This window comes from Molothrus aeneus, chromosome 11, assembly GCF_037042795.1.
Source record: "Molothrus aeneus isolate 106 chromosome 11, BPBGC_Maene_1.0, whole genome shotgun sequence".
Taxonomy (NCBI): domain Eukaryota; kingdom Metazoa; phylum Chordata; class Aves; order Passeriformes; family Icteridae; genus Molothrus; species Molothrus aeneus.
This window is the reverse complement of record NC_089656.1, coordinates 67,464-94,890: the sequence shown is the minus strand read 5'-3', so window position 1 is coordinate 94,890 and position 27,427 is coordinate 67,464. Positions and strand designations below refer to the sequence as shown.

The window sequence follows — 27,427 nt, the reverse complement described above, 5'->3', positions numbered from 1 at the left end:
GAGCTCTGTATCTGCATCTTCTTCGTCTCTTATCGTTCAACACCCCGTAAAAATCTTTTCCACCATGTCGTGCACGGGGCAGCTTTGCTAGTCAAGAAAATATTACTTATCATGTTCTAGAAGTTGCAGAAAGTTGCAGTTTTTCTAGAAGTGGTCTGAAAGAGTTTTGCAACAAGGAAAAGATAGTTGTCCAAAACTCGTTCTTTACGAATATAATAACAATGGAAAAAGCAGGAGAGTTGTATAGTATCGTTTTCTCTAAGTCTGAATGCTGCCCACACTGTGCCTGTGTGGTGCGGCTTGCATCTTCGCCTTTGGGAAGCTGCCGCTCTCTCCGTCTCCCGGAGGCGAAGAAGTGGCTTCTATGCGCACAGAGCTTTGTGCCGAGCGCACGGAGCTCCTGAGAGCGGTTTGTGGCGAAAGACCTTTGCAAATAAAGTCAGACCTTCAGCATTTCTCATTAAATGAATGTCTTCAGAAGAAAACTTTGCTGCCTACTCTGTACGACTGAAGAATAGATGATAATGAGTTAGCATCACAATCATTTAAGTACAGAGCCTGTACTTTAGCAGGGAGAAAATTAAAAGAAGAGCTCTTTTATGCAACAACATAGCTGAGAAACAAAACAACTAGGATCTTCCACAGGGTTCCCTGCAGTAGAAATGTACTTGTATGAATGCAGAAGATAAAAGATGTGGTTTTGAAAGGCTATATCCTTGCTAAGCTAAATTGGATCTCATCCTGTAGATGAAAGATCAAGGAGCTCAAAGTGGAGCTAGAGAGACATGTCCAGATAATGAGATAGAGCAAAGCATTTTTCAAGATAATTAAGCATTCTGGTGGACTGGGCAGTTAGGTTAAATCTGCCACACCCATTCACTTTCGGGGACTGAACTGTGGAGTGCTAAACCGTATCTGCTGCTGTGCAAAGTAAAAGAGATCCATCCAAATTGTATGGTTAGTGTGAACACTCTCACTCTCAATTGTAAAACACTTCATAAGCTATTAATCTGTCTTAGGAACAAAATGAAATAAAGCTGTTATGCCATCTGGGAATGGGAAAACATGTTCAACATATTTTTTCCTTATGTTTTCTTCTTGTTTCTTTTTCTTTTTTTCTCTTCCTTTTTTTTTTTTTTTTTTTTTTTATCTCACATTATGTGATTGATAATTTCAACCATTCTGGAATGCTTTTAACAGATGAACCCAGCATAGTAGTTTTATTACAGGCTCTTGTCCCTTACATGCTTCAGGACAGGTTTGGAATATACTCCACAGTCAATTAGTGGTTTTTTATCTCTTTTCCCAGAGACAACTTTTAAAGGACTACTTAACCCCTAAAAATCATAATTTCTCTGGTTTCTCCAAGCTTTTTGAGAAAGCTGTTTTGGTTTTGTTTTGGTTTGTTGCTTGTTCTTTTTTATAGCATCGTTCCTAATGTCTTCAGACCTACTACAAGAAGAAGTTAAAAATAGATCTTATTTGAAGAGACTGTTAAAGCTAATGAACTACCAGTCTTCGTATTTGTATGTTTCTAAATCCTTTAAATTCCAAGGTTGCCTTCCTGAATCCTCAGTTACTTAGAAAACATTGTGTTTATAAAACAGACCCAGTTCAATTGCTTCTGCAAACTCACCTTCATTTTATAGGATTGTACTTCAAGAAATCTTGCTTCATTCAAACATTGGAAGTATAGATTTGACATCATCTGTGACCCTTCGATCTGTCTGAACTGTATTTCATTGTGTGAGTTTCTCAGTTGCTTCAAATAAGGACAGAATCTTTTCAATTTGCATGGCATGTTATCTGAAGATCTCCTGCCTGCTTTCTTCACTTGCTTTAATGGGAAGACAAGGGAAATACGTTTTGAATGTTATCTTTTAGAGTCTACTTTTACCTACCAGTGTGCTTATATAGACTAGAACCAATTTCAGCTTGAAAGAAGGTATTGTCACGATCCGCTGATACCAAGGGGTTGGTTAACTGGTTGGTTGGTTAACTGATCTCGGAGTGCAACAGACAACCTGGAAAGGGGATTGCAGTATCAATCCAAACAAATGCACCTTTATAGAATGACCACAGCAAATGCCTGAAAGCAATCAGAGAGAGGAAAAGAATAAAAAAGAGGGGGAGAAAGAGAGAGGGAGTATAGCTACCAAACGTGGAGAGACTAAGTCCTCATAGTTCAGCCGATAGAGTTTGCCTAGTCACATTGGGAAGATCTCAAAGTCCTGGTGAACTCAAGGTTCTATTATAGTCCATTGCTGAGGGGGGAAACAGAATCTTCAAATGGCTGAGGGGGAACAGATACAATCAAGAAGAAGAAGTCTATTGAAACTGCTGAGGGGGAAAAAGGTATTGAAGACAGGTACAGACAGTCCATGTTCTCAGCAGGATAAGTCAGTATCAGCAGTGAGTGGGACCCACTGTTTCAGGACTGCTTTCTGGGGGAAACCAGTCTAGGTCCAGTGAACACATCTGTAGGCAACACTCAGCAGGCATCCTGCTTCAGTCAGGCCAGCACCCCTGCATCAGAATTATGGGTGTCTCAGTCTCAGTCCTTGGTAGTGGGGCTTCAATCTCCGTGCCTCACGCTGGTAGTGGAGCAGATGAAGGATTTTCCATGGGAGGGCTACCAAGTTGCCCCAGCAAGTTCATCTGGCCAAGAGGTGGGAAAATTCCTGGTCTATTGTCGTGAAGCAGGTGCAAGCATATAGGGCATCTCGCCCCTTGGCAGGCCCTGCTAGAAGCAGTCACTGAAGACACAGCTGTGAACAATCACTTGGCAGGCCAGAACTCTGCTCAGGGGCCTCAGGATTTTTGGTGTTCATCCATTACTGGCAGGCCAGAGGTCCCATCGGGGTCCTCAGGGTCCTGATATTGGTCCTGTGGACGGTCGTGAGGCAAATGAGGGGAACCTCAGACCGTCTTTCACAGCACCTGGTGACTCACGACAGGCTTCAAAGGGTCTTCATCAGCAGTGTTCTGTACTATTGTTTGTACTTGTCGTACATTGGTAGCATATCCCGGAAAGCAGAGACAATACGTCAGACAGAGAGAGAGAAGGGAAGGAAAAGAAAAGATAGAAAAAGGCGGGGGTAAGGAAACAAGAAACAAATATAATAGCAGTAATTTAAACCATATTATTTTAAAACATTTTTTTCAAATATCTGAAACTAATCACAAATAATCAAAGGCAATTAAGCAATAAACAAATCAACAACAGTTAATTTAATTTTTTTTTTCAAAACAATTCACCAAAAGTCAAAAGTAATTTTCTTATAATCATCAAAGAAAATTGAAGATTATTTCAAAACACATCCTCTCATTTATAGTCACCTTGTGTCAATAGTCTTGGAGATGTCCACAGTGAAAAAGACATCAGCCAAGTTGTGTGCATTAATTACAGACATCAATTTTGTTAACTCTTTCATCATTCTCCAATAAATAATGAGTAAGATTGCTCATTAAAAAACCACAATCAAAACGAAACGCAAAAGGGCAATGATGGGATGACACATACTGTTCAGGACTCTTGTGGCAGTAGGTGACCACCCAAAAAGAGTATCCTACCACCTGTGTTCAGCATCTTTTCTTACTCTCTCTATGACATGGTGTATTTCTTTCACATTGTGATGAACAGTTACCAGTGCTTTCTGTCTATTCTTCTTGATCTTCTCCAATATTTCAATGAAGTCCTGATGAAGCAAAGATTGCTTTACCAAAGTAATGTTCATCCCAATGGGAGCAGGTAAATGTCCTGGTTTAGGGCAAATTTGGGAGAAAACCTCCAAAAGGTGGACCCTCCAGAAAACAAACCCACACGGCCCCTCCCCCCAACCGGGTCGGGAAGGATTCCTTGGAAACAAGTGGAAAGAACCTGTTTCTGTAACAGGCAAAGCACCCCCCCAGCACACAAAAGGAACAATACCAGATGACATCACTCTTTCACCGCTCTGAAAAAGTAGACAGCTTCAGAAAGTCTCTCTTGGGAGTGCTCGCTCTGTTATCAGTCTGTCCTGTGCTGGGGTAGCTGCTGCACCTTGGCCGCAAGGTGCAAACTCTCGGTGTTTCCCAGGTCCCAGTCCGGTGCAGGTCCGAGTAGGTCCAAAGAAGGGAAAGGAGAAACAGTCCAGGGAAAATTTGGACTGCTTAGCTAAACTAACTAATGAGCAGGAGCAAAAAAGCAAGAGCAAAGCAGGAGCAAAGCCGAAGCAAGAGCAAAGCGAAAAGCAAAGCAAAAAGCAAAAGCAGCACCCATGTACTGCCCGGTCTCTGTGTCGCACCAGCTGTGGGGGAGCGGCTGATAGCAAAACCAAAACAAAACATATTCGCTCTTCACAGCCAGTCTTGAAGGCACAGAACATGATATCCAGCATAAACAGAACACACGGATGGGGATACAAGCATCATAACGTCACCCTAGGACAGTAATAGTTTGTGAATCAGTCTTTAATTGGATTGAAAAAGGTACTGGGAGGTAACTGGAGCTTCTGAAGAAAAATCACATCCCTCAATTTTGTAAAGTTACAAGCGGAAATATTTGAATGATTTTTACTATCCACTACTGCATTTTCTACAAATACCATATCACAAGCAGTTCTAAAGCACCCACAGCCATTGCCTATATATTTAAGGACTGTTTCGAAAGTCTCGTTAGGATGAATTTCAAAATGACAGATATTTTGTTCTGTGTCCAAACAAACATCTTGAGCTAGAATTGCATTACTTTCACAGATGAAGCCTTGTTCTCGGACAATAGAAGATTCCAAATTAACATTTTGCCATTTTTTACCAGTTTGATGGGCCCATTGTCTATGTTCAGAAAGATTGGGAATAGCTCCATCATGATTTAGCCCTAATGCAATAATAGGAAATCTCAGGCTAAGCATAAGCGGTGCTTGGGCTGGAGTGGTGGTAGTAGAAGGTTGGTTCATACCATTTATTATCAACTTAAAAGAAAAGCCTTCAGTAGTTTTGGACCAAAGACAAACTACTTCTGCAGTTTGTGTTAATGTAAAATTGTGCCAACAGTTTTGTACGCTTGGGGGCGTACAAACCTGTTCACACTTATTTGTCTGATCTGTCAAAACACTGATTGAGATTGCTTTGCTATAAGCAGTTCCACAAATCCTTCAGCTAATTTCTTCTCCCACTACCCCTTGAAGCTGCCAGGCTTTTTGTTTTTCCCATTCCTGCCAAGTGAACAAAAGCTTGGGACCAAGGCCACATTGACTAAGGGGACTCTCAGTCCCTTCTGCCCACTAGGATGTAACTACTGTACTCAATGTCAGCTTTGTGCTCTCAGTCCCTTCTACCCATTGGGGTGTAACTATGGTGCTCAGTGTGGGCTTCATGCTCTCCGTCCCGTCTATTCCACTGGGATCTAACTACGGTACTCAGCGTGGGTTTTGTAATAGCTTCTATCTTAAATTTATGAGCTAAGCCTTTTCAACCTAACAGGTTGGTCAAGTTATTTTGCCAGCAGCATGTCACTTAAGTCGGTTTAGTTAACGTAAAATGATGCCAGCAATCAATTGGTTCATTTTTACAATCCTTTGTACTTGCAACATTGTTCGTTTTGTGACCTAGAGTGTAATTACCAACATACTCCTGGCAGCAACATAGAGTAAGGGGAATTTGTTTGGCACACTCCCACTTGTTTGTAGGACACAGTCTCGCTGAAGGGATATCCCAATCATTTTTCCCATCTGGTTCCATAAAATTTCCGGCAACTGTGATGGAGGTGGATTTCTCATAGAGAGATCCTTCCATTTTTCTGCATGCTTCCACAATCGACTCACCAATTGTTCCAGTTAGGGCTCTAGTCCAGTCCTTCTGATCCCATCCCCACTCACTTGGACGATATACCTGGGAGTCATGCAGCACTATAGGCTCTAGGTTCGGGTGGCCACCCTTGGGATACGCTCCTAGAACATTAGTGGGATGGAGGGTAGCTTCAGACCACAACCACTCAGCAGGATCCTGTCCGTGGAATTGTGGTAGGATGCAGAAAAGCATCACCAGTGTTATCATGGTTCAGATGATTTTCATGTCCCTCAGGGTTCTTCTGTAAAAGTAAAAACAACAGAAATCCTTCCACTGAGGGCAGAAAAGAGTCAAAATGATAGGATTATCCAGCATGTATTTATCCAATGCTCTTTCCCTAGAGCATCAGAGGCTACCCATGCATATTTCTTCAGAGGGGTTTTCAGCACTGGTGCTACTTCCCCTACAGTAGGGAGGTCCATCAGAACAGGTTGTTCAGGGTAATGTGCTGGACTTTTTGAATCGTCAGGTCGCCGTAGTAAGGGAATGATGCTTGGAGCTGTTGGGCAAAAGGCAGTGATTTTGGGACATCCATTCACCCCCCATCTACTGTTCACTCTTTTAACAGCTTCCCATAACCGAACGTCCCAATTTCCCTCCTGGGGCTTCAGAAGTCCTTTCGAAAAACCCTTGGTCCTTTCTAAGATCCCCTTAGCTTGAGGGTAGTGGAAAGGGGTGTGGAAAGACTGCTTAATTCCTTCACCTTTTGCCCAATGCTGTACACCTCTAGCAGTGAAGTGGGACCTGTTATCAGATTGAATTTCCTGTGGCTTTGGGAAAGTTCCAAGCCACCCCTGCAAAGCTTTAACTGCATTATCACCTGTAGCTCTTTTCAAAGCATCAGCTTGAACCAACCCAGATACAATTTCTCCTTCTACTAGCACAAAGTGTTTACCTCCTGACTTCTTAAAGGGGCCGATATGGTCTGCCTGCCACGCGTCCCATAAGCCTTCACCCTTTCTTAAATGCAGAGGGTCATCTTCTAAAGGATGTCTCTCCAGTCACCTGCGACATTGCTCGCAGACTGATATGCATGTTTTACACATTTCCCTGGTAACCAGCCAACCACGAGCGTGAGCTTCTTTGTACAAATCTTTCGCACCTGTGTGCTGTCTTTTTACATGCAGCCATTCTAATAGTTGATCCCAGTCCTCAGTAATGAGTTCCTTTTTCAGGGGGCTGAGCCTTGCTAGTTCATCAGCTCTATTCTTCCACTCTCCTGCTGGATTTCCATCTGTTTGCTGAGAAGCTACCCAACCAATAGCAACATTTCCTTGGCTTGCAACATCTAAAATTTCTTGCCCCTTTTCCTTTTGCCACACTGGAATTCTGTGAACTTCCCAATCATTTTGCTGGCAGAAAGGAAGCCACTCGGTACAACCTTTGTACACTGCGTAAGAGTCGGTGTAAATGCAGACAAGAGAAATGTTCTGTGCCTCACATCGGAAAACACTCCAAACAGCTATGAGTTCCCCAGCCTGAGCGCTGCCTTCCCCTTCGGTAATGATTCTTTCACCAGATGAAATGTGTAAGACAGCTGTTCTAGATCTCCATACCTTCCCTTCCCATTTTGCAGAGGCATCTGTGAACCAAGAACTTGCTGCTTGTTTGGGGGAGAAAGGAAGGGCAGCTTTGATTACAGAGGCAGATTTATCTTGGCTGCTAACCAGGCTCTCAGTGCCTTGGATTGTTAGATTTTTAGCAGCATCTTCCGTTCTTGAGACGGTATTACAATAGCCTTTGATCTGAGCATACCATTTCCTAACTGAGGCCCTTTGGGCTACCCGTCAGGTGGGGGGGGCGGGGGGGGGTGGGGCTCCCATTAGTGATGATTTTGATAACTTTGAAAGGGCCTCTTAATACAATATGCTCTTGTCATGCAATTTTTTCCTCTTCTAGGAGAGCTAAGCTAACTACAAACAACCCCTTTTCCCAGGTAGTGTATCTTTTCTCAGCATCTTTGAAACCCCAGGAATAAAAACCAAGAGGCCCCGTTGGACCCTCAGGACCCCACTGCCAAATGTGTACTGATAGCCCTGAGGAGGCAAATCCCCATTCCACCTGAAAGGGATCTGTGGGATGGATAGGGCCTAGTGCTTGGTGAGCTGTTGCCTCAAAAATCAGTAATCGCAATGCTTCTTCCTGAGAAGGAGTCCAATCCCATGTCATCCTTTTCCTCAGCAAGTCAAAAAGCGGCCTAGCAATTATTGAGAAATCTGGGATGTGTTTTCTCCAGAATGCTAATAGTCCTAGAGCTTGCTGGAGATCTTTCCTCAATTCAGGCCTTTGAATCTGATCTAAAGAGGTTAGGGTATCGGGTGGAATACATGTCATGCCTCCTTTCCGCCAAATTCTCAAAATCTTCACTTCCTGAGAAGGTTTCTGAATTTTCTCTGCGGGTATCTGCAAATCAAGACTTTTTAAGTGAGAGATTATTTTCTGCTGATGTTTCCCTACTACCTCTATTTCATCCTTCCCCCCACTCCCCACCACCCCCCCGCCACCCCCCCCAGAGTGTCTTAAATGTATTGATTATCAGCTACAGGATCAGCAGGATCAGGTTTGGGTATTTTTTCTAATTCCTGAACTAAAGCATGGTGGGCCAAAGTGGAGGAGTGTTTGTAGCCTTGGGGAAGCCTAGCGCAAGTGCATTGCTGTCCTTTCCCATGGGAAGGCAAAATGGTCCCTATCTTCTGGCTGTATAGGTATCATAAGGAAGATGTCTTTGACATCCATAGTTGCCATTGCCATGATTGAGTGAGCCTTTTCTTGAATTGATGTTATTAATTCAGCTAAGTTTGGGACCAGTGCTGTAAGAGGGTCTGTGTTGGCTTTAAGCCTGCGAAAATCTACTGTTAATCTCCACTTTCCACTGGCTTTTCAGACTGGCCATACCAGTGAATTAAAAGGAGAATGTGTGTGAATTATTACCCCTTGGTTTCTCAAGTCCTGTAGAACCGCTTTGATACCTTCTCTAACACCAGAAGGTAGAGGGTATTGTTTTACATTAGTTGTTTGATTATAGGGTAGGGAGGGTGCGGTTTGAAGCAGCCTAATGTTAAGTGGCAGTGTGCCAAAAGACCACAGAAATCCCTCAGAGTCTTCCCACTGCCTCCCAGCAAGGACACCCATTCCTAATCAATTATTTGGAATGTTCCCAATTACCATTTTGATGACTAGTTGATGCTCATTTCCAGGGCGCATCAGTTTGGCTAAGGCAACATTCATAGATTCTGTAGTTCCCAGAGCATTAAGAACACAGCATTGTCTCTTAGTTGGAACAATTCCACACCTCTGGGCATCCTTTTTTATCAGTGCAGAGATTTGAGCCCCAATGTCAATCAAAAAGGTTACTAGTAGCCTGTGGAGGCCTGTGATAGCTGGGCTTAATATATGTCCTGATTTATTTTTAGTGAGCATTCTCAAATAAACCCACGCTCCGCCCCTTTGCCCGCCTGTAAGCGGCAGAGAGATTTGTTTCCCGAAAACCCTGTAGGTTTTGGTTCACTGCCTGTGTTCTGTGGGAGAGGCTGGGGGAGGGTTAGTTTTTGTCCCTGAGAAGGGAGGGGTGCACTGGGTTGAGCCAATGGATTTGGTTTTCGCTGGTGTCAATTATTTATTATTTTCTGCTATTTATCAAGGGGCAACCATCCATCACCTCTTTGGGGACCCACTTTTTAATTCCCAACAACCACCAATGGTGGCAGTTAGAGATCTGTTTTCCTTTCTCTATATTTTCACTGTGAGGAGCTCCAATAAACCAAACACCTTTGTTATTTTCTGATTTCTACACCGGGGTTTTTATAGGTCCATATTGTCTACAATAATTAATCAGATCTACTGCAACTTCAGCTCATGTCCAAACTTTATGGCTATTGGCAGGTGAATCAGATTGAGAAGCTGAGGGCTGTGAGGGGGAAGAGTAGGGAGTGAAGCCAGGATCTCTAGGTCCACTTTGGTCAGGGGAATTCCTGAGGAATCTTATCTAGTCTTTCTACAGGATTCAAAGCCATTATGGTTTTCTGTAGAGTCATTGCTGTATGTTTAAGTGTTTCTGGAAGCCCACAAGTTCAATTGGTCATTAGTTCTGTCTTCACAGGTAATTGCATTGGGCATTCAAAACCAGGAACTAATTTCTTTTCATGAATCTTTTGCAGGCAGGCGGCTTTGTGGACACTTTCTAAGAGCTGGCCGGTGGTGTCAACGATTGCCAGGGGGTCACCCCTTTCCAAAGGATTCATTCTCCCGGCCCAGAAAGACGCACCCTGTGTCAGGGACCATGCATCACGCTTACCTCCTTATCTCCTGTTGTGAAGAAGGCTCCATGTCCCCAGTACCCACTGGCCTCTGGTTAATTTAATTTGATCTCCACCATCGAGGGACACTCGGAAGACATATTCTGTCTCTGATTCTTGTGGGAGGCGCCCGAATTCTTTTTACAGCTTAGCTAATTCGGTCGCACTGAAGGGTATTTGTTTAGTTGTGATATGTGGGTCAAGATCCTCTTTCGGCAATGCAGAGTGACAGGGAGACCCACTCGGTAATCAGAATCCAATTTTATTGTGGGATACAAGCACTTATATACCATTTCAGGGAGACTAGTAATGTGTACTACAATGATTAGGTTAAAATCACATACACAAACTTACGCATATAACAACATCTCTTGCTTGCAGAGTTTAATGCGATTTTCTTTTGCCAGTAAACCCGTTTGATTTAATCTTCTTGCAATCCAGGTCTAATTTTCAAAGTTCCGTTTGTTTATGCCAAGGCATCCTGTTATCAAATCTCTTATGTTAACCAGGTCCAAAGTGCATCATCTGTCTTATGTCCCCCAACATTCCAACAATCCTCATCATTAATATAGTTCTATTCTGTTTGAACCAAGGGTCTCAAGCGAGGACAGCAGTATTCTCTCCAATTTTTTACTGCCTCAAGTTCCTGACGGGGATAGATTTGTTTAACATCAGGAGTTTCCTCTTCCTCTGGCTCTGTAGAGGAATGAGTATGATGTGAATTCTTAGCAAGTTCCTCTCTAAGGGCAGCTCGCAACATATAGATCTCATTTCTATCTTCCTTTAATTCTTTCTGCAAAATTTCAACTAGGTTTTGAAGGGAATCTATTCTTGCTATTTCCTCATTTCTTTGCTTAAAAAGGGTTTCTATGGGTGCTGTGAGACAAGCTGCCGAAACTGAGCAGAGGATGGTCTTATTTTTGCCCAGTTTAACTCCTGTTTCATGTTGTAAAGAACAAATTCTATCTATGACATTTTCTAAATTAAACCAGCTGTTCTCTGCCCAAACCTCCCCCCTTGGAGAAGGCTTGGCATTCTATTTAGCAAGCAGAGCAGAAAATTCAGCTTTAACTTTTGTGCTAGAGTTTTCAGTCATTTTATGAAGGGACCAAAACCATGACAGGGAGGTGCAAACTTAAGGTAGACAATCTCACAGCCTTTGCTGTGCTCCCCTTTGCTTCCCTGGCTGGGTGAAGAGACCAAATCTCCCTGGGAGGCCCTGCTTATTTCCTTCAAGTTGTCCCTTCCTTCCCAGACAGTCCAAATTCACACATAAACAAAAACAGTTTCCCCTTTTGCTCTAAGAGATTTTTTGGGAAATTCTAAAGACAGAATCCTCAATAGAGTATGGGGGCGTATTTCACCTGGGCGTGCGCAGTTTGTGGGAAATTCGAAGAGCTTTCCTTGCTTTCCAGCTTCGTTCAACCCTTTCGCGATGAGGGGCTAGGTGTGGCTGAAGCAAATCGTCCTTCCCCTGTTACAGACTACAAACAGCCTTGCAGACCCTTCTGTCTATCAGAATCCTGTCCATGATGCCAATTTAATGTCACAATCCGCTCATACCAATGGGGGTGGTGATGGTTGGTTAACTGATCTCGGAGTGCAACAGACAACCTGGAAAGGGGATTGCAGCATCAAAACAAATGCACCTTTATAGAATGACCACAGCAAATGCATGAAAGGAATTAGGGAGAGGAAAAGAATAGAAAAGAGGGGGAGAAAGAGAGAGGGAGTTGTCCTAAGCTGATTATATGATGCTTTTATCCCCAATCATCTTGTTCTGTTTATGCTGCATCATAAGTTTTGCATCTTTAAGACTTGTTGCAGAAAGTGAAGGGGGGAGAGAAGAAGCAGCAGTTTGTTTTCAGACACTGCACTCACTCCTCCACATTCCTGCTCCTGGACTGTGTTGTCTGTGGATGAACAGACAGTGGGACAGAGCTCTCCTTTGCTTTTAGTTAGTTTTAGCTTGCTGAGGCAAGGAAGTTCCCTGGACTGTGGTTTTTTTTCTTTTTTCCCTTTTCTTTGGACCTCTTGAAACCTGCTCTGGACTGAACACCCAGAAGAGCACCGGCAGCTAGCACCTGTGGCCCACCAGGCCGGGCCCAGCCTGCAACATTTCCAGCACCAGAGGGACTGATAAGAGCCTGTGTGAGCTGAACTGCAACCGAGGGAGGGGACTTTCTCAGTTTGTCATCTCTTTTGGAGCAACAAGGGGTTTTATTGTTCAATATTGTTTAGGTTTTATTGTTTAATAAACAGGTTTTTTCCACCTCTTTCCAAGGAGCTATTTTCTCCTGGACCGGCTGGGGGGAGTGTTGCAGTGTGACGCCATTTCCTGTTTCAGGAAACAGGAAAATCCCTCAGGTGTTGGGATAGGTGAAACCTGTCCTTTCCCCTCCCCCTTTGCCTTCCTGCTAAGTGCTGTCCATCAATCTTAACATTCCAGCAGGGTCATGGTGTGGTTGGCAGAAGTTCAAAAGATGCCCCTCAGGTCCGGGCTCATTGGCCTGTCCAAGTGTCTTTTTATCCCTTGAGCCTTCCCCTCCTCCCACCTGGTTGGTGGCTCACCTGTGCCTTCCCCTCCCCCTGTCCCCGGCCTGAAAAGGAGACGGGACCATGCGGTCTGGATTCTCTTGGGAGCTGTTACAAGATTCAGATGTCTGTCATCCTGGAATAAACTCTGGATTAAAACTCTACAGCAGAATCCTCTCCTTTTTCTCTTCACCGTCCCCTGAACCTTTTCCACCAGAGGTAAACTGAGTTTCTACTGTGCCTGGATTTGTTGCGAGTGCCTAGCTGCACGATCCAGCCGGCCAAATGTATCTCTGAGGTGAAACATCACAGCTGCCGCCTTTGGCCCAGAAGCAAGGGTCAGACGAGCCCAGGCACGTCCCACCTGGTAATATTGGGATTAATATTTCATAGGGGAGGGGCCAAATGAATCTGATTTCCTAGAGGAGCCCCTTTGGGGGTTCTCCCCAAAATTTGCCCTGAACCAAGACAGGAGTATAGCTACCAAATGTGGAGAGACTAAGTCCTCATAGTCCAGCCGATAGAGTTTGCCTAGTCACGTTGGGAAGATAATGGCCCTGCCTGGTTAACTCAAGGTTAAGTCCTGGTTAACTCAAGGTTCTATTATAGTCCATTGCTGAGGGGGGAAACAGAATCTTCAAATGGCTGAGGGGGAACAGATACAATCAAGAAGAAGAAGTCTATTGAAACTGCTGAGGGGGAAAAAGGTATTGAAGACAGGTACAGACAGTCCATGTTCTCAGCAGGATAAGTCAGTATCAGCAGTGAGTGGGACCCACTGTTTCAGGACTGCTTTCTGGGGGAAACCAGTCTAGGTCCAGTGAACACATCTGTAGGCAACACTCAGCAGGCATCCTGCTTCAGTCAGGCCAGCACCCCTGCATCAGAATTACAGGTGTCTCAGTCTCAGTCCTTGGTAGTGGGGCTTCAATCTCCGTGCCTCACACTGGTAGTGGAGCAGATGAAGGATTTTCCATGGGGGGGCTACCAAGTTGCCCCAGCAAGTTCATCTGGCCAAGAGGTGGGAAAATTCCTGGTCTATTGTCGTGAAGCAGGTGCAAGCATATAGGGCATCTCGCCCCTTGGCAGGCCCTGCTAGAAGCAGTCACTGAAGACACAGCTGTGAACAATCACTTGGCAGGCCAGAATTCTGCTCAGGGGCCTCAGGATTTTTGGTGTTCATCCATTACTGGCAGGCCAGAATTCCCATCGGTGTCTTTAGGGTCCCAGTGTCTGTCCTGGGAATGGTCGTGAGGCAAATGAGGGGAACCTCAGACTGTCTTTCACACGTATCAGAAAATCTATTTACTGAAATGGCCAAAAAGAAAGCATAACATTTACAATTGAGGGGGGAAAAGAAAACCAAACTCAATCCGTTGGAGCAATATCATTCTAGAGAATGCCATGTCTCTATGAAAAATACAAAAAAATTTCTATTTTCAAACGCACCCACAAATCATCATTTTGCATCTTTTGTTGTTGTTGTTGTTGTTTGTTTTAAACCTCTGGCACTTATCTGATTCCTTTTTGAGTTAGTTCAGCTCATTAATCTAGTAAGAAAGCTGCTAAAATTAAACGGAAAAACCTATGGGGAACAGGATGCTACTTCAGCCATGTTGTAGGGAAGCATTAGGTCAGCCTTCTGTCTTGTCTGTCATATAGGAAAATCAATGTGTAGCACTATCTTATTTTGAACTTTCTCATTGCTACTGGGTTCCTGAATGATCAAGATGGTTTAAACCAAACAACAGCCAGCCCTCTAAGATACTCCCCAAACTATTGCAATGGAGTAACTTGATCAGGTGAAGAGCTCGCTATGCGAAAGCTGAATATGATGTCAAGAATGCTTTGTTGTGGATTACCATTGTTTGGGATCATTTATCCCTTACCCTCCCATGTAGGTATAGGAAAAAATTAAGAAACCACAAGGCTTTTACAGCTGTTCTTGTATTTTGGGATAGTAAGGACTTGGGTTGGTAAACAAAACTGTGGTGAGTTTTACTATTGACTTTATCGCTGTTTCACTTTGAATTAACTGCTTTGCATTTCAGCTTACCCATCAGTATAATGAGAAGAAGAATATCTTCCTTCCTGCCCAAAAGATGTTGAATTATGCCTGTGATGTCACGGACTTAAAGACGAAAACCATTGTGATTGAAAGGAAGTATTGGCATGCCACAAGGTAACTGGAGTGAGCTGTGTTTCCTCCTCAGCTTCACTGTGATAGTAGAATTTTAATTAGCAGTTCCAAAACTTTGTCTTAGCATAGTCTGGTGACATATCTCAGTAGAGCAGTGTCCTAGGGTGACTTTATGATGCTTGTATCCCCAGCCATCGGTTCTGTTAATGCTGGATATTATATTCTCTGCCTTCAAGACTGCTTCTGAGAGCAAAGGTGGGGAGAAGAAGAAGTACGGAGTTTGTTATCACAGGCTGCACTCACTCTTCTAAAAGCAACACTGCTCCACATTCTGTGCTGCACTGTGTTGTCTGGGCACTGATGGAGCAGAACAGAGTGTTCTTTGCTTTTCAGTTGGTTTAGCTGGCTGAGGCAGAATTTTCCCTGGACTGTCTTTTTTTCTTTCCCTTTTCTTGGAACTGCTCAAACCTGCTCCAGACTGGGACCTGGAGAGCACTGAGTGCTTGCACTTGTGGCCTATGGGGGCCTACCCTGGGCAGCAGCCTTTCCCAGTGCCGGAGGGATTGATAACAGAGCAAGCATCCACAGGAGAGATTTTCTGAATTTGTTGTCTCTTCAGAGCGGCGATTGAGTTTTGTCATCTGGTATTGTTCATTTTTTGTGCTGGGGGGTGCTTTCCCTGGTAAATAAACAGATTTTTTCCACTTCTCTCAGAGGAAATGTTTCCCAGACCAGTTGAGGGGAGGGGCCGTGTAGGTGGGCTTTCTGGGGGGGGGCCCCCTGAGACATAAACTTTAAAGAAATTTAGGGATTTTAGAGGAGCTGAGGTTTTAGTTAGAGATAAGCCTTATTAGAGTTTATCAAAATAAATAGGTAGGCCTTGATGAAGTTAAGAGTTAGTAGTTAACGAATAATTGATTGCTTGTCAACATCATGTTTGCTTAGCTGGTTTATCATGAAGAATATAGAAACTCATAAATAGCTTTTAGGAACATAAGACAATTGTAGGCCACCTCTGTTCTGAAACCAATTGAAGATGGGGAATGGGAGTTCTACCAATGGGTTCATTTGTCATATTTGCATTGAAAATGTAGAAAGTTCAGAACCAGGAAGACTTCATTTATTTCCTCATTTTGGAACCCCTCCCCATGAAAGGGACCACCGATTCATTTTGAGGAACAAACTACGCGTGCTTAATAGCTTTTGGACTAATTACCATACGAAGTGGGGAATGATGGGATGTGCCAAAATTATGAATATGTATTTGTCTTTTGGGTATTCAATACTTGTATAGATAAAAAGACTCTGTTATCACCTCTAAATCACAGTGTGTATTTGGGAGCTATCCCGCACGCTGCCCAGCATTGCAATAAACATACACTTTCTAATTTTAAACTGTTAGAGAACCTTGGTCCGTCGCAGTTGGATATCAGTACTAGATCAATATTTTTAATAAATCACTCCTTCTTGAGGATTGCTGCCAAATTTGCCCTAAACCAGGACAAGGAGGATCTGCGATTTAGAGAATGATGGAATCACTTTGGTTGGAAAAGACCTTTAAGAACATTGAGTCTAAATGTAATTAGCAAACACAACCATCAAGCAATGTTTTGCTGTCTGAAGAGAACATGGTTTATCTGGTAAGCTTTGCAAGTATTTGTGTCATCACAAGCATGCATGTCCAATGCATTAGATGGGTATATAATAAGAAACCTGTGCAAATCAACAGAATGATTCTCAGGGTAGGATATTGGCATGTTTCATCCTTCTTGCCGACTTCTTCCAATGAATTATTTTTATAAAGTAAGGATTGGAATTGTTACTCTTTTGACGGTTCTTGTTGTATTACTGAAAATTTTTTGCATAGGAATGCCAAATGGGTTAATTCGCCTAGTTTTTCAGATAAAGACCAAGATTTAGTGTTGCTTAAGCTGGAGGCAGAAATATTTAAATCCTCCAGCCTCCTTCTTAGTACCTAATTTCTATTACTATATCAGTGCACAATCTTGTCCCTTAAGGTCCAGCTAGCTCAGTTTATACCAACAGGGTGACATTAGTAGGGCTCACGTGATGCTGCACACAGAAGCCCTCAGGGTGCACCTCTAGCAGACAGTAATTCCATGCACTTGGACCATCCCAGTGCTGACTTTGGATCACCAGAAGAGTAGAACTAGAGAGATTTGATGGAGAGCTCTCTGGAGGAAGTGGCCTGAAGAAGACAGCAGAAATCCCATCTGTGTGTTTGTACAAATAATGTGAATGCCATTTACAGAAAAAAAGTCTTCAAATGGATCTAGCTTTTTCTGCAGACTATTTGTCAACTATATGCATTACATGGACAGTTCCACTGAGCATCTGAAATACAGCTGCGTTTAAGTGGATTGATTCAGGGTTGGAAAGCAGTGAAATAAAGCTTTTCAGGAATAGCTGCCATCCAAGTCCCGCAGAAATTTACCTATTTTTAATGTCCAGATGCTTTTTAAAATAATGGGTGACCATTTAGCTACCTAATAGCATTAATCAGAAATACAAAGAAAATTTTAAACTCCCATCTTTTATAGCTTGAATATTTTTCTTTGTTTATTTCCTGGTTTCCAATTCAGGTCTACAAATCATATGATTAGGTAATGAGAACTCATGCTGTATAAAAATATTTCGTGCTATACTTCCAAGTCAAGGCCATGTTTTTCCCGGAACTGTTTAAAAAAATAAAATTCTATCTGGATTCTCTCTAGCCCACACTCATCATTATATAAAATCATTTAAATATTATATTTTGACTTTACATGGTGCAATTATATTCAGAAATCCAAGGCTCTATTGTTAGATTGTTTGTATGGTTTTCTGGCAATTCTAACTTCCCACAACCACTCTTGGCAGCTATCTATTTTTGCAGCAAGGCATCACAGGGGTCTGTGAGAAGTTTGAATGTGAAGCAGAGCTAACATTAAAATACACGTGACATACTCAAAATATTTCACTTCAGAAAGTTACAGTTTGCTTAGATGGAAGGAAATATGAAATAAATAAACCTCACACAACATTTCTAAATCTTGGAAATCTATTACCTGAACTTTGAGTCAGTTTGCAGGACAGGACTCTGTAGAAATGCAAATGTGAAGTCCAAGGAATAGAGCAGAAGGTGTATTGGGCAGGGGTACAGAAGATTGCTCTGAAGGGTGATGTAAGCAAGATTGCATCCTATAAAGATAGCAGCTGCTTCTGCTGGTGCCAACATAGAGAATTTGCACCACCAGCCTAGTTTTCTGGGGACATTTGACCTGTACACTCTTGAGGGCTTGTAGATGTGAATGAATCTGTCCTTTGATCTGTTTTTTCTTTTGAATGTCTATGACCTGACTTGCTATTGTGTACTGTACTGTATCGTTTTATAAACAGACATGTTTCATCTGTTTGAAAGCTGTAGTTGAAAGTGAGCGTGCAATTATGAGTTGGCTGTCAAAAGAATTAATTTTCTGCTTTAAGCAAAATATCAATAGAAACATTCCATCCACTCCTATGATACAGATTCCTTTTGAATTTACAGGGTAATTTGCATCAGTGAGTATACTGCATGTGCAATAAATACACCTTGCTTGGTTTCTAATGATGATAATAGTCCTCTTTGTATTACTCTAAGGATTGAACTCACCATCATTATTTTCCTGTTGTCATTGAACTGTAAAGGAAAAATAGTTTTGCATTAACCAAGGAGTAAAATGCATGGACTTAGCATCATTCTTGCAAGTAGTCCTCGATTCTGAAAATACCTCTCAGAAGCTGCATCAAATGGCAAAGCTAGAAAGATGGCAGAATGCAGAACCTGCCATTTAGGATCAGGTACAAAATAACACCCAAGAAATTCTTCATGGATGCTGCATAAGTACAAAGACGCCGTTATTTAAAAGAGAAAAATAGTCAATGTGAAACGTGTTTGATGAATAAAAAGCTATGCTAATCAAGAGACTACAGTGCCAAGTGTGCTACAAGGCTTTTTTGTAATTAACATCATTCCCAGCATGAAAAAATACTATTTTTATTGTAGATTGCTTAAGAGTGCACAACAGTTTGGAAAAAGTGCTTTGCTTTTTTTCCAAGTGGTAAGAGATACTGTAGACAGGTTTTGGAAAACAATGTTATTTTGAAGACTCATTCTATTCATAAATACTTCACATGAAAAAATTTGCTCTGCCTTCCATCCTGAAGACTCTTAAAGGAAAATGTCTTTGTTGCATTCTCTTCACACTAGTTCAGGAGCTCAGTCTTACCTGCATTCTAATGCTTTTTTATGTTCCTGATGGCATGGCTTAGACATCCTTGTCTCCATTACCGTCATGATTTCCAGATCAAGTGATGAGAATTTTTCTTCAGGATTGGTGAAGTTAAGTGTCATAACATTTTTGTCAAGTCAATTTGAAGGGGTTTTTTTTGCCAAAGGAATCTCTTCCTTCCTAATGAAAACCATTGGCAATAGCAAACCTACTCAGTTTTTCAGGAAGTCAAATAATACATCTCCACTGTACAAGGTCCTCCCTTTGTTTTTTTTTCACCAGAAGAAAACTGCTGTTTTCTTCTTCTTCTATCACCTTAGACTTACTTTCTTCCAAAATCTTTTTAAACCTTTAGATTTCTATTTATAGCTAATTACTTTCACAGTGTGCTATAGCATATGTATTTGAAAAGACCATTTGTACATATTCAAATGGCTTACTTCTATTAAGAAATGGCTGTACTTCTATTAAGGAAACATAAAGGTGCAGTAATATTTTTTCTTATACAAAATTTAAAAAACCCCAACTATTAAAAATGATACCAGCAAATGATGTCTGTAAGACTGTGGCAGGAGGCTTTTTCCAGAACAATGTGCAGTTCTTCCCAATTCTATTTTTCCCTCCGATTACTTTGTACAAAAATAGTTTTACACAGTCTTCTAATAGTGGCGTGTTACTAGTGGGGTAGAGTATTGCCCTGCCAGCATTGGAATTGACTCGACTGTAGTTGTGTTCAAATTTGCTGATGAGACAAGGTTTTTTTGCTGAACGCACTTCAGCAAGCAAGAGAGCTTCTTAGTCTTAAGATGCTATGAGTCCCAGAAGAAGATGAATGAGGTGATGACATGCCTTGTGTTCTGAAGAGAGATCAAAACTTATTTCTGGGGTCACCCCCCCTCTTGGTACAGAAAGCGCACAGAGGGCTTCGAAGCAGCACTTTCACCCTCTTTGCATTCACTAGTAAATCTGAGACAGAGCTTGCCCCAAGGTTTGTGCAAAAATACTCTTTTGATGCAACTCTTAACCAGACAAAATCTCTGGGAAAATTTGCAGTGGCAGAAAGCAAGCCCTTCCTGGGAAATCTACTGAAACGGTTCAGAAATTATTCCCATTCCCTGTTGCTAACCTCTGCTGTCTAGCTGTCTGATAGGTTTGGGACCATGTTGAAATCATTCTAAACAATGTACTGATGCTGCACTGTTGAGTAAACATAGGTCTTTTCCATAGGTGTCAGGGAAAAATATTTCTGTTGGTAAAAATGATAGAAAACAATACCAGCATGGCAGAAAAACAATTACATCAATAGAATGAAGATGCCCAGAATTCTTCTTTTGAAGTTACACACAGTCAATATTTTCTAAAGAAGGTTGTGAAACTTAATAAGGAGTACATTCCACGTGACTGGTGCACAAGTTCATGTTTCCACCTTACAAAATACGTATTATTAAAAGAAAAATGTTCTGCCTTGTAGAAAAGTAACCCATTAGTAATTTGATCAAAGATAGGATTAGATCAAGTATTCCTACAAGACAGTAGTAGTACTAGGAAAAGCCTTTTGGCATCTATTTAACTACAGGAAACTTGAGAAAGCAGAAGAGTGTCCTTCCCTGCTGCAAGCTGTACTTCCTATTTGCTAGTGCTGCTTCAACATTGTCTAAAGAAAACTTGCCAAAATAAGACTATTGTATACAAGCAACTGTAACTATCCATTCCGTTCCAGCTAATTTTAACTAGCAAGTATGAGTCACACACTCTAGTGGTATATTCTAATGCATAGATAGAGTATACCTTCACTAATAAATGGGGACTCTGGAAAAAGGACCAAATGCAGATGAATTTCAGGGAGGGAAATTATTGGAGTGCTAACTGCAGTCCCTCGACTTCACAAGAAATGATGTCTGGTAATCCCAACCAGAAACATATAGAAATCCATTTTCAAATGGGTTGCATCTATGGTCCTCTGTTCTTCCTATATGAAGAAACTGTGTTTTGAATCAATCTTCAAAATAGTATGCCTAAAGACCTTAGATGCCTCCAATTCTTTTCTTTTTTTTTTTCCAGAAGCAACTGTCTCAAAACCTTTTTAAAGCAGACATTTTCCCTTAAGATGCCATATTTTAAAAGAGCACCTTGTCATTTAGCAGGGTATTCCAAACATCATTTACAAATTTAGACTGAAAGTAACACTTTTCCTAGTAATCTTTCATTTTTTGCAGCTCAGTGCTAACATAGGCAGCAAAGAAGAGAACAGACCACAGACCACAGACCTCTGGAGCATCTTGAACAAATGCCCTTGCTTATGTTCTAATCATTCACTTCACCAAAAGACCTAATGATGAAGAAAAGGTTGTGAAAGCATTACTAGTAGTGTTACATGGCAATGTACGGGTGTGATTTCTCAAGTAGAATTTGTATCACATAGATGATACTTGGCAAACAGCAAATGAAGGGGTTTTCTTCAGCTCTCAGACTGATGTTACGTGTCAGTAATTTAATAAAAAGATAACAAGAAGAAGGTTATTTTTTAACATGTGAATTTAATTCCACCCCTGCCATGGACATCTGAATCTTATGAATAGACAGTGTCTGATTTAGAAAAAAATAAAGAATTATCACCATTTAAAGAAACATGGGATCATAAACCCTTTGCTGATGGAACGTAGCTTATTCATTGGTTGAAATGAAGCAGGTAGACAGGACATATGAAATATTTTTTTGTGGATCAAACATTTATTTTCTAAAGTGATGCTGACAGATAGTGAACTCACCAACTTAGATATTGCACGGTAGATAAGGGTACATAACTTGCTCCATCAAGTAATCCCTTGGAACCATCATCCAAGGGGATTTTCCCCTGCATCTGTGAAAATATGCCTACCTTTTTCACAATACTTCTGCAGCAGCATTCTTAGGCCTGATCAGCTGGTATGGAGAGTGAATTATCAGCAGCAAGGTGACTGGCCAGGGGAATTTGCTTCAATGGATTTTGATCTCCTGGATATTTTGCAGACCTGCTTCAGCCCTGCTTGTCAAACACAGCCTTTAAAGGGTGCCAAACAATTGTTAGTCTGTACTGGGCCATATGCTCTTTATTCTCTCCCTCAACTTCTCCAACACCTCTCATCTGTTTCACATGAGCTATGTTCAAGGTCCACAGGCTACTTTTCACAGAATCTTCAGGCCTGATGCAGTAAGAATGATGACTAGAACACAGCTGGGATCAATTTTCCAGTTTGGATAAAATGCATTCTGCACACAAATCCAATGACAAGGTGTTCCCCCTATGCCCAGAAAAACCTTCACTAGTACTAGTGTTCTACGTAAACTGCAACTTAGTCTGAAAGAAAAGCTTTTTTCTGAGAGTGTCTAAGAGCTTTGTATGAAGCACAGATATTTGATATATGCAATTTTGAATACCAGAGGAAAAAGAAAACAGCACGAAGTTTTTAATGGTACTGGTTTTAATTTTGAAAATCCATGCACCTTTTCAAAAAGTGTCAGCTCAAATGCCCATCAACGTATTTTAGTCACCTGTAAGTCAGTATTCATATAAAATGTGATTCAAATCAAAAGAATTTCAAACTTTTCCTCAAAGTTTATATGCCTAGATTTAATACTTCTGACACATATTAGATGAAAGGAAGACATTTTTTACTGTGGGGGTGCTGGAACACTGGAACAGGTTGCCCAGAGAAGTAGTGGGTGTCCCATCCCTGAAAGTATTCAAGGTCAGGTTGGATGGGGCTTTGAGCAGCAACACAGGAGACTCTTGATGGTAGAGAAACAAAGTTTGAATCTAGAAGAAACTCAGATTGAAGTATAGGAGCAAGTTTTCCCTCAGCTCTTGGGGTAAAATCAAAGTGTTACAAAATTACCTTGATCTGTGATTTTCACTACTGTAACAGGTTAATGAAAACTATGCAGAAGATAGCAAATTTTAAAAGAGAGAAGAATTACAGCATAAAATACATGGGATGGGTTTCTACATGGGACAGAATCTCTGTATTTCAACACTTCCTCATGTTAGGATTTCATGAAGTGCCAAAGAAGGCGGCAAAATATCATTCAGGACATTATTTACTGGAGTTCAGCCTGGCCTTTAGTAGGAATTGGGTTTGAACATAATGTAGATATACCACACACTTTCCCTTCACTGAAAAATTACTGTTTACAATGAATAAGCAATGAGGATATAAAATTGATTGAAAGCATCTTAAAAATGTAAAGTCTTTCATTGTAAATGATCTGTGATCCAAATAGTTCTTCCACCTTAGTGAGGGACAAAAGAATTCTTCCATATCATGATGGTTTAAAATTGTATAAACCAATGTTTTCTTCTGAAAAGATATTATCTATTTTTTTCTATTTTTAGAAGAAAATATTCCTAGACATACAACACATGAGAACGAAGTAATTTTAAAGAAACAAATAATATGAAAATATTCCCTACATATAATTAAATGAAAAGCTGTGTTTTAAATAGGAGGTAGATATTAAACAGAATTTTTACACCAGATATTTGAATTGTTGCACCAGCTATTTTGCCCACAAAGAGAGGTATTTAGCATTTCGGTCTTTTCCAAGGTGTTCATCATCTGCTATGCTGACCTCTGCGTGGGCCTAGGTGTGTGTGGAAGGGGGGCATGTGAAGGGGAGTGTGTATGTTTACTTAACACTTGTTGTGGCAGATTCATGCCTCAGCTCCATCATTTGTTTTAGAAACTTCACAGAGAGTGGATATGAAGTTTAATATCAACAAGAGATCAATTCCCAAATCATCCATTTTACCCTACCTTATAAATCATATGCTTTGTTGCATATTTTATTAAATATACTTTCAAGCCACATGGAGAAATGAGAATGTGGAGAATCCCTCCAATGTCTTGCAACTTTTATGCAAATAGAGTTTCAAGAAAGCATAATTTCTTTTTAAATACATCTGGGACAGGCATGATGGTGGTGTCAAGCTGTTGGAGTTTTTGTTGCTGGGAGAAGTCGTACAAAAGGATTGGTTTTTACACTGACTAGTTACTGAATCAAGTGCATGAATACATTGGAAATTCAACTGGGGGTTCCTTTTTTCTGGCAGATTACTTCTAGAACGAGCTTGCAGACTGAAGCTGACTCTTTTGCTCTCTTTTTGTTTCTTACCTATTTTCTTGGCTTCTTTACCACTATCTACACAATTTGGGAACTTTTTTCCCAACTAAAATTGTTTCATAGTCTGATAATTAGGATACATTTTTTACAAGGAATTTTTAAAAATCTTTGTTTGAGTTAAGAAGGTTAAGGACTAAGGTCTTTTTCTTACCTTATCAATATTGCGATGAAATTGATAAATAAAGACTAACTCTTTCTTTTTATTTTCAACCCAAGTAGATAGTTCCCATACATTAATACATTTTGTGGACCAATATTTGCCATTCTGATGTAAGTTGTCCCTTCTTAACAATATACATTCTGTGACTATGTTGACAACACTATTGGTGAAGATCCTAACTGGTCTTAAACACACATAGGGAGAAATTTGCTCAGCCAGTGTCAGTCTTAAGCGTGCGTATCAGAAGATCTTTCTATAGCTGGGGAATTTTCCCATGAAAGGGATTCAGTTATGGAAGAGACACTTATCCCAGAGTTTTGCATTCTTCTTGAGCACTACTTAAGGAACTTAGATCCCATGTCCATTTGGATCTCTCTCTGCACAGAACTTTGTCATGCCAGTGCTTGAAATGCATCTCTAAGAGAATTCACTAGCACAGAATGAACGAGAGTGGAAGGCGTCAGTGGGGCTCACCAGGTCCAACCCCCCTGCTTAAACCAGGCTACCTAGAGCCTCTTGCCCAGGATTATATCTGGGTGTACTTTTCATGTCTTCAAAGATCCAGGCTCCACAATCTTTCTGGGCAGTCTGTGCCGTGGTTCAGTCGCCCTCACAGTAAAAAATCATTTGCTGATGTGCAGAGGCAATCTCCTGTATTTCAGTGTGTGCCTACTGCCTCTTGTCTTTTCACTGAGCATCCTTGAAAAGACACTGGTTCCCTCCTCTTTGCACTATTCCTTCTGGGATGTATGTGTGCTGCCACCTAGAGAAATGTCAAAAACCTTCCTGAAGCCCAGGCAGACAATATTCCCTTCATCTACCGGGCAAGTTGATTCATCAGAGGAGTTTAAAAAGTTGTTCAGCATCAAGTTCCCCTGGTAAATCCATGCTGACGATGTTATTTTGTCCTCCTTCATGTGCCTGGCAATGCTTTCCAGCAATAGCTGCTCCATCAACTTCCTGGGGATAAAAATGACGCTGGCTGGCTGGCTTGTACTTTTCCAAGTCCTCCTAGTTGCCTTTTTCCAAGATGGGTGACATTTGCTTTCATCCAGTCTTTGGGCACTTTCCTTAGTCACTACGATCCATCAAACATCATTAGGAGTGGCCTCAGAATAACATCTGCTAACACCCTTGAGACCTGTGGCTGCATCTCAACAGGGCCTGTGGACTTCATGGAATACGTACCAATTCAGTGACTATGCCCATAAAAGTTTGCAAGGGATAAGAGAACGTATTAACAGGTACCTGAAGAGTGAGTGAAAAACTATGGAAGCAATCCAAAAGGACAAAGACTTGAGTTCCCTTTTCAGACAAAGCATCCTATCATGGAGCTGAGCAGCTTTAGATCTAGGGAAGCTTCCCCTCTGAAAGGATGCAGAAGACATTCTTTTACCCGTATCCACTAATAAAATGTATTGACCATTCACTTGCGATACAAAAAACTAAATTATTTCCAAAATTGTTGCCGCCTAACTAGACAATCATGTACTGGCTGGGTATTCCCCTAACAGATGACAGCACCTGCTTGATGCCTCTTATGCCTACAGACTATTTGAATTAGGTCATTTGAGTGGGGATTAACTGGTCTGGGAACTTTCTTTCTGATGAATTTGGAATATTTACTGAAGCAAGGACCTGAAGATGAAAACTTCATTTCCCATCAGTGCACTTTAACATCCACGGCTGTAATGCCATTGTTTCTCACCAACTGAGTCAAGAATTTATGACTACAAAGTGGATCAGCTCCAAAAGGAAAGATAAAGGCTGGAAAACATTCTCTCTTGGTAAAGCAAATGAAGTGACTAAATTCTAATCACTCGCTGGCCTAAAGCTTCAAGGAGGGGGAGGTGGACCAGGTTTCCTTCCACTGCCGTTCTCTTTGTCACCTCAGTGTTTTATAGGGGTATGCAGAATTCAAAAAATTCAGTCTTAAAAAATAACTTGAGAGCAGCTGAAATGAAAAGAACAAATAAAATGCAATTAATTCCACGGAAGCTTGAAATGATGATTTCTTCATTTTGCATTTGAGGATGTATATTGGGTGAGTTTGTCTTGTATTGTTCTACAGGTTTTCTAACTGGCACACCTTTCTTTATGAATGGACTGTCCTTTCCTAAATACTCTCATATGGAGGAACATGCTTCTGATAAGAAGAGCACTAGGGGTCTTTACTTGACCTTTTATTTTTACTGATGTTTGGTCCTTGGAAATGAATGGGGTTTTTCAATTGAAATGTCTTACTATTGTTCCCACAGGATAAGCCACAGGCTCTTCTGCTCAGAGCTGTCACTAGTCAGCTATTCTCCTATCTGCCTTTAAGTAGTTGAATGTTCTGGTCTAAAAGTAGCACCTTCTATGTAGCCATGCTCTTAGCTGCCAGTGTCATCTTGAATCCAAACACCCTCCCGCAAGGGACCGCTGGTTCTGTAGTCAACTAAGGGGAAAAAAACGGTCCATCCATGCTTCCTGATTTAAAATATAAAGGTATATAAAGGTATGGTGTCCCTAAACGATTCTCTGCAGTTGAACACTACTTATCTTTGCCGTGCTTCTTCAACTCATTTGCAAGTTATTCATGCGCTACCTTACTGTGAGAATTGCTTGGTTTGAAGATGATTTAAAAGGGTATGAGAATACTTTTGTGCCTCTGCTATAAGGATGCTTTTCAAATCCATGCAAACTTCCTGCAAATGCAAAAGCATTCATCCTGTATTGTCCTAGGCTGCAATATAAAAATGTATTCTGCTCCCAACCTCAAGAGCTGCTGAAACCGGGAGGGGCATCGTTTTTTCCTTATCTCCTTATCTCTTAACGGGGCCATCCATGTCTTGCCACATGATTCAGAGATGACTCCCTCCAGGAGCCATTTCTGTTTAAAGGGTAATCAAGGAACCACCGCATGACTCAGAACAATTTGAGCCCATTGCAAGATGCTCTGCCCAGGGGGCAGGAGCTAAGCATCCCCAGCTGGATATAATCTGAGTTTTGGGACACCACAAGCAGTCTTTCCACCGGCTTCCTAGAGGAACAGCCA

General features: G+C 41.5%; 1 long non-coding RNA gene across 1 annotated transcript in view; it reads left to right on the top strand.

Annotated features, from left to right (window-relative positions):
* LOC136561387 (uncharacterized) overlaps window positions 1-14,819 on the top strand; it is a 28,016-nt gene extending 13,197 nt beyond the window's left edge. The window contains exon 4 of the long non-coding RNA XR_010784332.1: window positions 14,711-14,819. This is a non-coding gene — a long non-coding RNA (uncharacterized lncRNA). The remainder of the gene's footprint in view (window positions 1-14,710) is intronic.
* Window positions 14,820-27,427: the final 12,608 nt, after the last annotated feature.